Below are 8,952 nucleotides of genomic sequence, written 5' to 3'. Positions count from 1 at the left end.
CCTAGATCAGAGTTGGGGTATGTCAGACTGACACGCCACAGCAACGATTGCCACATCGGCTTGTTATCCTGACCACGTCATATGACGTCCGGTCAGGATATCACAACCACTTTGCTGATGTCATTTTGCTATATGGCGGGCAGCAAGTGGTTAAATTCTTTACCACTCCATTTCTTGGATGTGTACTGAGGAATGCCTGGTACAAAATTCTATCTCATTTGAAGGACTTTTTGAAACATTTAAAGGTCAAGAGCATCAAATACCTTTAGTGCTATCAGGAAGTCTCATCCTTCATCAAGCCGGCCCCCTAGTACATTGTCTTCTGATTTCATTACCATTGACTGCTTAAGCCCTGAAGAAGGAGGAAGCTTTTTTTTTCCCCCTGAAACACATTGGATGTATTTGATGCTCTTAACCTTTAAATGTTTCAAAAAGTTCTTCTACTGAGATGAACGTTTGTACCAGGTGCTCCTCAGTACATATCCAAGAATTTACTGTCTGGTGAGTGCTTCCCTTTTTATAATCTATGAGGTAGTAGCCTAGGACCAAAACAGAATCCATCTATGTTTTATCTCAACTATGAGTCTGCTTCTTTGAAGGAGAAAAAAATCACTTTACAGTAGATCCATGAGATCCAACTTTCACGTCTATCGATCCAGCAATATCACGCACACATCCGTTAGAATACATTTGGCTTTTGGGAGCAAAGAGTTTTAGAAGTAGGTACTTCCTGGTATGAGGAACACGTAACTAGCTCCCCTTTTTTTTTCCATATAACTGTTCTCCTGATTTCTGATTGGACACTCAGATACCATCATTGTTACAGGGATTTAGAGACAACCCTCAGTCCTGAGTAAGCTCAAACTAGGACAGAATTGGTCTTGTCTGTTATCTTCTGTGGTTGAGCAGCAGGTCAAGGAAGGTGCACCTGTTACTTTGCCCTACATAGACTAAGCATATAAAAAAAAATAAAAAAAAACCTACGCATTGTTATTGATTAAAGGTGTATTGTAATAAGTGTTATCCAAAATTTTTGTTATCTATTCCTTTTTTTTTTTTTTGCATAGATTTATGAAAGGAGAGTGAACATCAAAAAGGGGAATTCTCCTTAATAAGAGGAAGATCTCCTCCTACACTTCTCCTACACGTCAGAGCGTCCTCTACTTCCTTTTGCATTTTTACTATTCACCCAGACTCTCAATACTCAGTCTCACTTTGACCCGAGCCGGGAAAGTCCTATCACAACTCATTTGGATTATACTTATTTTTCAGCTACCGACACTCGAGAGCTGTAAGTATCTCCTAATCTTTCTTATTGATTTACTGGCCTGCTTCCACGAACCAGAATTTCAGGTTTTACTGGCACATGCTTTATGCTAGGTTTGCATTTTTATCTGCACTTTGGACGCATTCCCACTTACTGTACAATCAAAATAATAATACGTGATAAGTGCTGAAGCTGAAGACTGTTTATTGTAGCCTTTCTCAGCCTTTTCAACACAGAGGAACCCTTGAAATAACTTTACAGTCTCAGAGAACCCCTGCTAAAAATTACTATATCTACAAAACATGATACATTAGTATGATGGTCAGTAGGAAGAGTGCTCCTAACACTTGTGGTCATTGTGAAAAATGACCCCCCCTACAGATAGTGAAAAAGGTCAATGGTGTCAGTGGGAAGCTATCTGAGGGGCAGAAATTGCTCATTGCTTAAGGAACCCCTAGCAACCTCTGGAGGAACCCTAGCGTTCCATGGAACCCTGGTTGAGAAACCCTGGTTTAATGGATCAGCAAACCTAAAACTAAAGAGTCTATTTATGAGAAAGAACTCGTTAACTGTAACTCATTAATGACACCTGTTCCGAATAATGGCATATTTTATATTTTTAAATGTATTTTGAGTTACCTGTTGGTCTATGTTATTGACTACTGACTAATAGGTATTGGGTACCAGTGATCTTCCCCAATCCCCCCCCCCCCCCCCACATTCTGACCATTGTGGCAGGTGTAATCTCTGGGCATTTGGACAACTTGGTCCCTCTCTGTGCTACTGTTGTGTGACTGAAGAGTGCAATGGATTTCACATTCGCTACATAATAATGGCTGGTACATTATTTATTGGTGTCGGGCACAGGGAGTGAAAAAGCACAGTGGTGGAAGCACACAAGACGCTGAAATAAATACAGACTGTTTTTCTCATATTTTTTTTTAAGTAAGATTATTGATGCAAGAGACTTTTTTTTATGATTTTTAAGGCGGATTGCACATTATCATCCTGTTTTTCTCTATGTACATAATTGATTGTATATTAGGCACTGCACTTCGATTATTTTTGTCACAGCACACACATGGGAATGTGATTCAGCTGCTGTTTTAATATGCATTGCACATTGGGTGTAACTTAAAAAGTTGATCTATTAGGTGTTTTTAAATGTAAGTTTCCATTTGTCTTTCAATAAATCTTTGATTGTTTAACCTCCCCTGAATCGTGGGGAAATTAATTTTGTTATTATTATTTGTTACAATTATTTATATTTATTTATTACATTATAATTTATAATTTTGTGTTTCAAAATTTATCATACCCGGGATGTCTTCCAGACTCTTGTTTGGACAGATTTAAGTGTGTTATTGCTAAGAATTACAGGCCTACAATATAAAACGCAGAATTTCTATGCAAAATAATTGTACCGCTTTGAGACGCAAAAATCTGACATAATCATACCGCCAGGGAGGCTACATATACTAGACTATGGGAGACATTAATTTCATTCCCACATGTCGTCTGGAATCCTGAGGGAAATATCGAGGGGTGATAGCCAGGAGTCTGGAAGTGGGGGGGATCACCATCACCGGGGATATCCTTAAGGCTGATTCATAATTTTATGGAGGTGAGAGTTCTGTGAGCACTGAGCAGCTGTGTGAAGTTTCAGCATCGCTCGTTTTAAGGGGATTGTTTTTGAAGGACTATTTATTTACTCACTTTAATTTTGGAGTTTTTTTTTTAACTTTTTATTCACTTTGCACCTTTCACTTTATTAGTGGAGATATAATTGACCTTTTCACTCTTCTACATGGGATGTTTATCTATACATATTCATATTCACTTGCTGTTTATGTTGAAAAAATTGCGCTGATCACTTTATATAAATTTATTAACCACTTCAGCCCCGGAAAGATTTGGCTGCTGAATGACCGGGCCATTCTTTGCGATTCGGCACTGCGTCGCTTTAACTGACAGTTGCGTGGTCGTGCGAAGTTGCACCCAAACAAAATGGACATGTTTTTTTTCCCACAAATAGAGCTTTCTTTTGGTGGTATTTGATCGTCTCTGTGGTTTTTATTTTTTGTGCTATAAACAAAAAAGCGACAATTTTGAAAAAAAAAAACACAATATTTTGTACTTTTTTGCTATAATAAATATCCCCAATTTAGGGGATACGTATTCTTCTACATATTTTTGGTATAAAAAAAATCGCAATAAGCATATATTGCTTGGTTTGCGTAAAAGTTATAGCGTCTACAACATAGGGGATAGATTTATAGCATTTTTATTTATTTATTTATTTTTTTTTTACTAGTAATGGTGGTGATCTGCGATTTTTATCGAGACTGCGACATTATGGCGGACACATCGGATATTTTTGACACATTTTTGGGACCATTGGCATTTATACAGCGATCAGTGCTAAAAAAAATGCACTGATTACTGTAAAAATGTCACGTGGCAGGGAAGGGGTTAACACTAAGGGGGCGATCAAGGGGTTAACTGTGTTCCCTGCTACGTGTTTCTAACTGTAGGGGGAGGTCACTGACCTAGAGCAAATGACAGATCATGGTTCCTAGGAACTCACGATCTGTCTCTCCTCACAGAACAGAACGGGGATTTGTGTGTTTACACACACACACACATCCTTGTTCTGCCTCTCGTGCTCGCGATCGCCGTGGCTGGTGGTCATCGCGACTGTCCAGCACGAGCATCAGCACCCCCGCAGTGCAGCGGGCACGTGTGCGCGTGCCTGCTATCCCGATCCCGCGAGCCAACGTACAGCTATGACAGCTCGCGGGATCGTGCTGACCTGCCACAGTAAAATTACAGCAGCTGGTCGGCAAGCGGTTAATAAATCTTGCCGTTTACATTACATCTGTGGGTACTACTTTGGCATTTCAAGTGACAATGTGATTATATATACAGCAATTCTTCCACCACATTTATGGGCTTTAATCTGTCATTAAAGCGGAGTTCCACCCAAAAGCGAAACTTCCGCTTTAAGCACTCCGCGCCCCCCAACATGCCACATTTGGCACGTAATTTTTTTTTTTTGGGGGGGGGGAGCGGGTACCTAGTTTTGACAGGTGCCCAACTCCCACCTCCGCTCGGGCCGCCTAGGCGACTCCTCCTCTCCCCCTCCCTTCTGAAATCTTCTGGGACGCATCACAGGTCCCAGAAGATTGCCGGCCACTGAAAAGGCGCAGAGCTACTCGCGCATTGCGCGGTGCACACCCGACTGTGAAGCCGCAAGCTGTCACTGCCAGGTGCCCACACTTGTAATGCCGGTGCCGCGGAGAGGTGGGGGAAAGGAGCGAGTCTTTGGGGCGCCCGCATCGCTGAACTGTGGCACAGGTGAGTGTGTGTTTATTAAAAGTCAGCAGATACACTGCTTGTAGCTGCTGACTTTTAATAAACTTAAAAATGACTCGAACTCCGCTTTAAATTTTCCGAAAGGAAATGGGTAAAACAAAGTGAGTTTCAAGCAGTTCTGTGTCAGCTGAAACTATTGTTCTGTTAACTAGTTCCTGTTGGATGGATTACTATATAAAAGGAGATTGAAGTAGATGATTTAACTGTGATTTTTGGCGTGGATATACCAACATATCAGAGGTACCGGTGCTGCTTCTGTATATAATTTTATATATATACTATATATATATATATATATATATATATATATATATATATATATATATATATATATATATATATATGTATGTATGTATGTATGTATGTGTGTGTGTGTATATATATAGATATATATATGTGTATATATATATATATATATATATATATATATATATATATATATATATATATATATATATGTATATATATATATATATATATATATGTATATATATATATATATATATGTATATATATATATATATATATATATATATGTATATATGTATATATATATATATATATATATATATATATATATATATATATGTATATATGTATATATATATATATATGTATATATATATATACATGTATATATATATATATATATATATATATATATATATATATATATATATATATATATATATATATATATATATATATATATATATATATATAGATCTATCTATATAGATAGATGTACCTTTTTTTTTTTATTTTTTTATTATTATTATGGGTGCTTATATAGGGCTGTCAATGTATGCAGTGCTTTACATATATATTTGTTACATTTACATCAGTCCCTGCCCTCAAGGAGCTTACAATCTTGCGTCCCTAACTCACATTTATACATACACATAGTGGGGTTGATTTACTAAAACTGGAAAGTACAAAACCTGGTGTGGCGGTGCATGGTAGCCAATCGGCTTCTAAAATCAGCGTGTTCAATTAACCACTTCAGCCCCGGAAGCATTTGCCCCCTTAATGACCAGGCAATTTTTTTCGATACGGCTTTAACTGACAATTGCGCGGTCGTGCGACGCTGCACCCAAACAAAATTGATGTCCTTTTTTTCCCACAAATAGAGCTTTCTTTTGGTGGTATTTGATCACCTCTGTGGTCTTTATTTTTTGCGCTATAAACAAAGAGCGACAATTTTGAAAAAAAAAAAAAATTTTTTAAACTTTTTGCTATAATACATATCCACAAAAAATATATAAAAAAAACAAATGTATTCATCAGTTTAGGCCGATATGTATTCTTCTACATATTTTTGGTAAAAAAAATCACAATAGGCGGATATTGATTAGTTTGCGCAAAAGTTATAGCGTCTACAAAATAGGAGATAGATTTATGGCATTTTTATTATTTTTATTTTTTCACTAGTAATGGGGGCGATCTGCGATGTTTAGCAGGACTGCGACATTGCGGCGCACAGATCGGGCACTTTTTTTGGGACCATTAACATTTATACAGCAATCAGTGCTATAAATAGCCACTGATTACTGTGTAAATGTCACTGGCAGGAAAGGGGTTAACAATAGAGGGCGATTAAGGGGTTAAATGTGTGCCCTCAGCGTTTTCTAACTGTAGGGGGGATGGGCTTACTGGAACCTGACAGAGATCACTGTTCCTGATCACTGGGTACAGTAGATGTCATGATCCCTGTCAGAACGGGGAATTGCCTTGTTTACAAAGGCAGTTCCCTGTTCTGCCTCTGTAATAGGTGATCGCGGGTCGCCAGCGGACATCGAGTGCCTGCGCGAGTCGCCGTACAGCTACGGCGATTTGCGCAGAAGAGCCAACCTGCCGCCGTATAACGGTGGTGGCTGGTTGGCAAGTGGTTAAAGTGGTTCTAAAGCCTCAGTCCATCCCCGGGAAGTGACTAGGTCACCTTGGTCATGGTTGCATATCGATTTTGTGGGGCCTTTTCAAGGACAGACGTTTTGTTTTTGGTGTTGATTCCTTCTCAAAATGGCTGGAAGTTGTATCAGTTATATCCCCCACCTCAGCCACTGTCATAAGAGTTTTAAGGTGGCTGTTTGCTACACATGGTTTGCCAGATACAATCGTGTCTGATAATGGAACGCAATTTACCTCCTCAGAATTCAAAACCTTTATGGCAAGCAATATTATTCGACATGTTACGATTGGACCATTCCACCTGTAGCACCCTCTACCTTAGGTAGGTAGGTGCTAGAGTAGGTTTTTTGTGTGTACTGTCAGTGCAGGTAAATTTAGGAAGGCCTTGCTGTGAGCTAGGCCTGTTTTGTTTTTGATCTGGGGGCAGGGGAGTGGTTTAGTGTAGCAGCAGGTGACTGACATGTGCCTCAGCTCTTGGGCGCCTCCTCTGCTTCCAGTGAGAAGGTTCTGGAAAAGGGGTAGGGCAGAGTGCTGGAGTGACATGGGGTGTATTTGGGAGCCCTGACCAATCCCCAACTAGGATTGGCAGGGGGCAAGGCGTCCTATTTATACCCATGGTCAGTCTGTTGTGGGAGGAGTTGTTGGGTGGAAAAAACTGAATGATGGCGTGCTAGGCTGTGGTGGCCCTTAAGGGACCCCCTTTCTGGGGGTGGGGGGTGTACCTCAGGCCTAGAGCTGGGAGGGAGCCTCTCTCTACACGGTCATTGAGAGGTGTCCTGGAACAGGAGCAGGAGGAGGTGTCAGGACTGTGCTCAGCCCTTCCTTCTCTCAGCTGTCGGCTAATTGACAGCTCCTATCTCTCCACAGTGACTCACCTGTTGATGATATCCTCCTCATCAGTCCTGCCTACTTAAGCCGTCCAGTCCAGTCTTCGCCTTGGTCACATCTCTAGAGACGCTTGCCTGTGTTCCTGTTAAAGACTTGCTTGGCTGACATTCCTTCTGGCTCCAGATCCTGCTTGCTGTGCTACTATGCTGTTCTCTGGCTCCCTGATGTTTTGGCTTGTCTGACTATCTGTTCTGGTTCCTGAACTCTGGCTATGTTTTGACTACGTTTACTCTGTTTACCTTTTTTTATTATTATTAAACAAGTGTGATTTAACTGTACTTCTGTCTCAGTCTGATTCATGGTTTCTGACAGGAGGACAATTGGGAGCACTGCTGGACAAGTCATTCAGGAGGGATCTTTGTTGGGGTCGGTGAGTGAGAAGCACAGTGAGAAGCTTTGGGAGAGACATGCCAGGATTGGATGTGGAGCCAGAGGGAGAGACTGTGGTGTTGTTGAAGTTAATTCGCTGCAGCCAGGAGGGTTGGCAGGATTTGCATCGGACGTGCTGGGAGCAGTAGTCCACCAAAGATCAGTTAGCACAATTATCTTCTTCATCTAAAATGGCTACTAGGAAAATGTTAGGACTTATTCAGAGTGAGGCCTAGCCATGTGCTAACGGTGACAGGAATCTAGAATTGGGCAGTGAAGGAAAGCAAGTGATCTCAAGTAGTGTGCCGGAGGAGATGTGCAGAAGAAGAGACTGTCAGTTTAGATTCAACCAACTTTATTTTTCATTTAAGATGTATTCATCATTGGGCATCCCATGTCCCTTTGCCCCATCCAGGTTTAATCCCCTAATAAAAGCAACAAAAACAAGCAAGAGACTGTTCATTGACTGGAGAAAGTGTGCCTAAAATGGATGTCTGACCAAGCAGGGTGATATGTGTGGATGTTGAAACACACAGCGACCCCACAGGGGCATCGCTACACACCCGTCATCAAATGGTCAAGCTGAACATATGGTTCCGACCACCAAAGAGACTCATTAAAGAGAATTGTTCAAGGAGATTGCAAACAGAGACTTCCAAAGTTCCTTCTGCAACAACATGTGACAACAAGTTCCTTCTGAAACAACATGTGACACCAAGCACTGGTTGTAGCCCAGCAGAGCTCCTAATGAACCGTCATCTAAAAATATGTTTGGACCGTTTACAGCCTGATCTGACATCGGAGGTACAAGAAAAGCAAGAACTGCATTTTAAAAAGGATGCTAATGTCTCTGTGAGAGTGTTTGAGCCTGACAGTGCTGTCTATGTCAGAAACGATGCTGCTGGGCCTCGTTGGATACCGGCAAAGGTGCTTGTGACTACAGGACCTTTGTCATACAAAGTACAAATTACTGATGGTAGAATATTACGAAGGCACGTTGATCAGATCCGAGAAAGAAGTGGGGAAATTGTACCTGCTGCTGGTTCTAGTGGTCCTGGGATTCCAGTGATCCCAGATCATGGTGAACCATTGGTTGCTACAGGTGCTATTCCTCCAGTAAATATGTGTCCCTCAGTCCCTCTGAC

At 40.7% G+C, this 8,952-nt stretch overlaps 1 protein-coding gene across 2 annotated transcripts in view; it reads left to right on the top strand.

Moving 5' to 3' along the window:
* Positions 1-1,018: 1,018 nt before the first annotated feature.
* The window catches only part of LOC141129354 (T-lymphocyte activation antigen CD86-like), a 66,100-nt gene continuing 58,166 nt past the window's right edge, over positions 1,019-8,952 (top strand). Inside the window, exon 1 of one of the 2 annotated variants that reach the window (XM_073617332.1) lies at positions 1,019-1,291. The gene's annotated coding sequence lies outside the window, so the exon portion shown is untranslated. The remainder of the gene's footprint in view (positions 1,292-8,952) is intronic. The other variant, XM_073617329.1, reaches the window with a different exon arrangement.

This window comes from Aquarana catesbeiana, linkage group LG02 (assembly GCF_042186555.1).
Source record: "Aquarana catesbeiana isolate 2022-GZ linkage group LG02, ASM4218655v1, whole genome shotgun sequence".
In the NCBI taxonomy this organism is placed as follows: Eukaryota; Metazoa; Chordata; class Amphibia; order Anura; family Ranidae; genus Aquarana; species Aquarana catesbeiana.
Note: the sequence above shows the minus strand (reverse complement) of the source record. Positions and strands in the feature narration are given on the sequence as shown.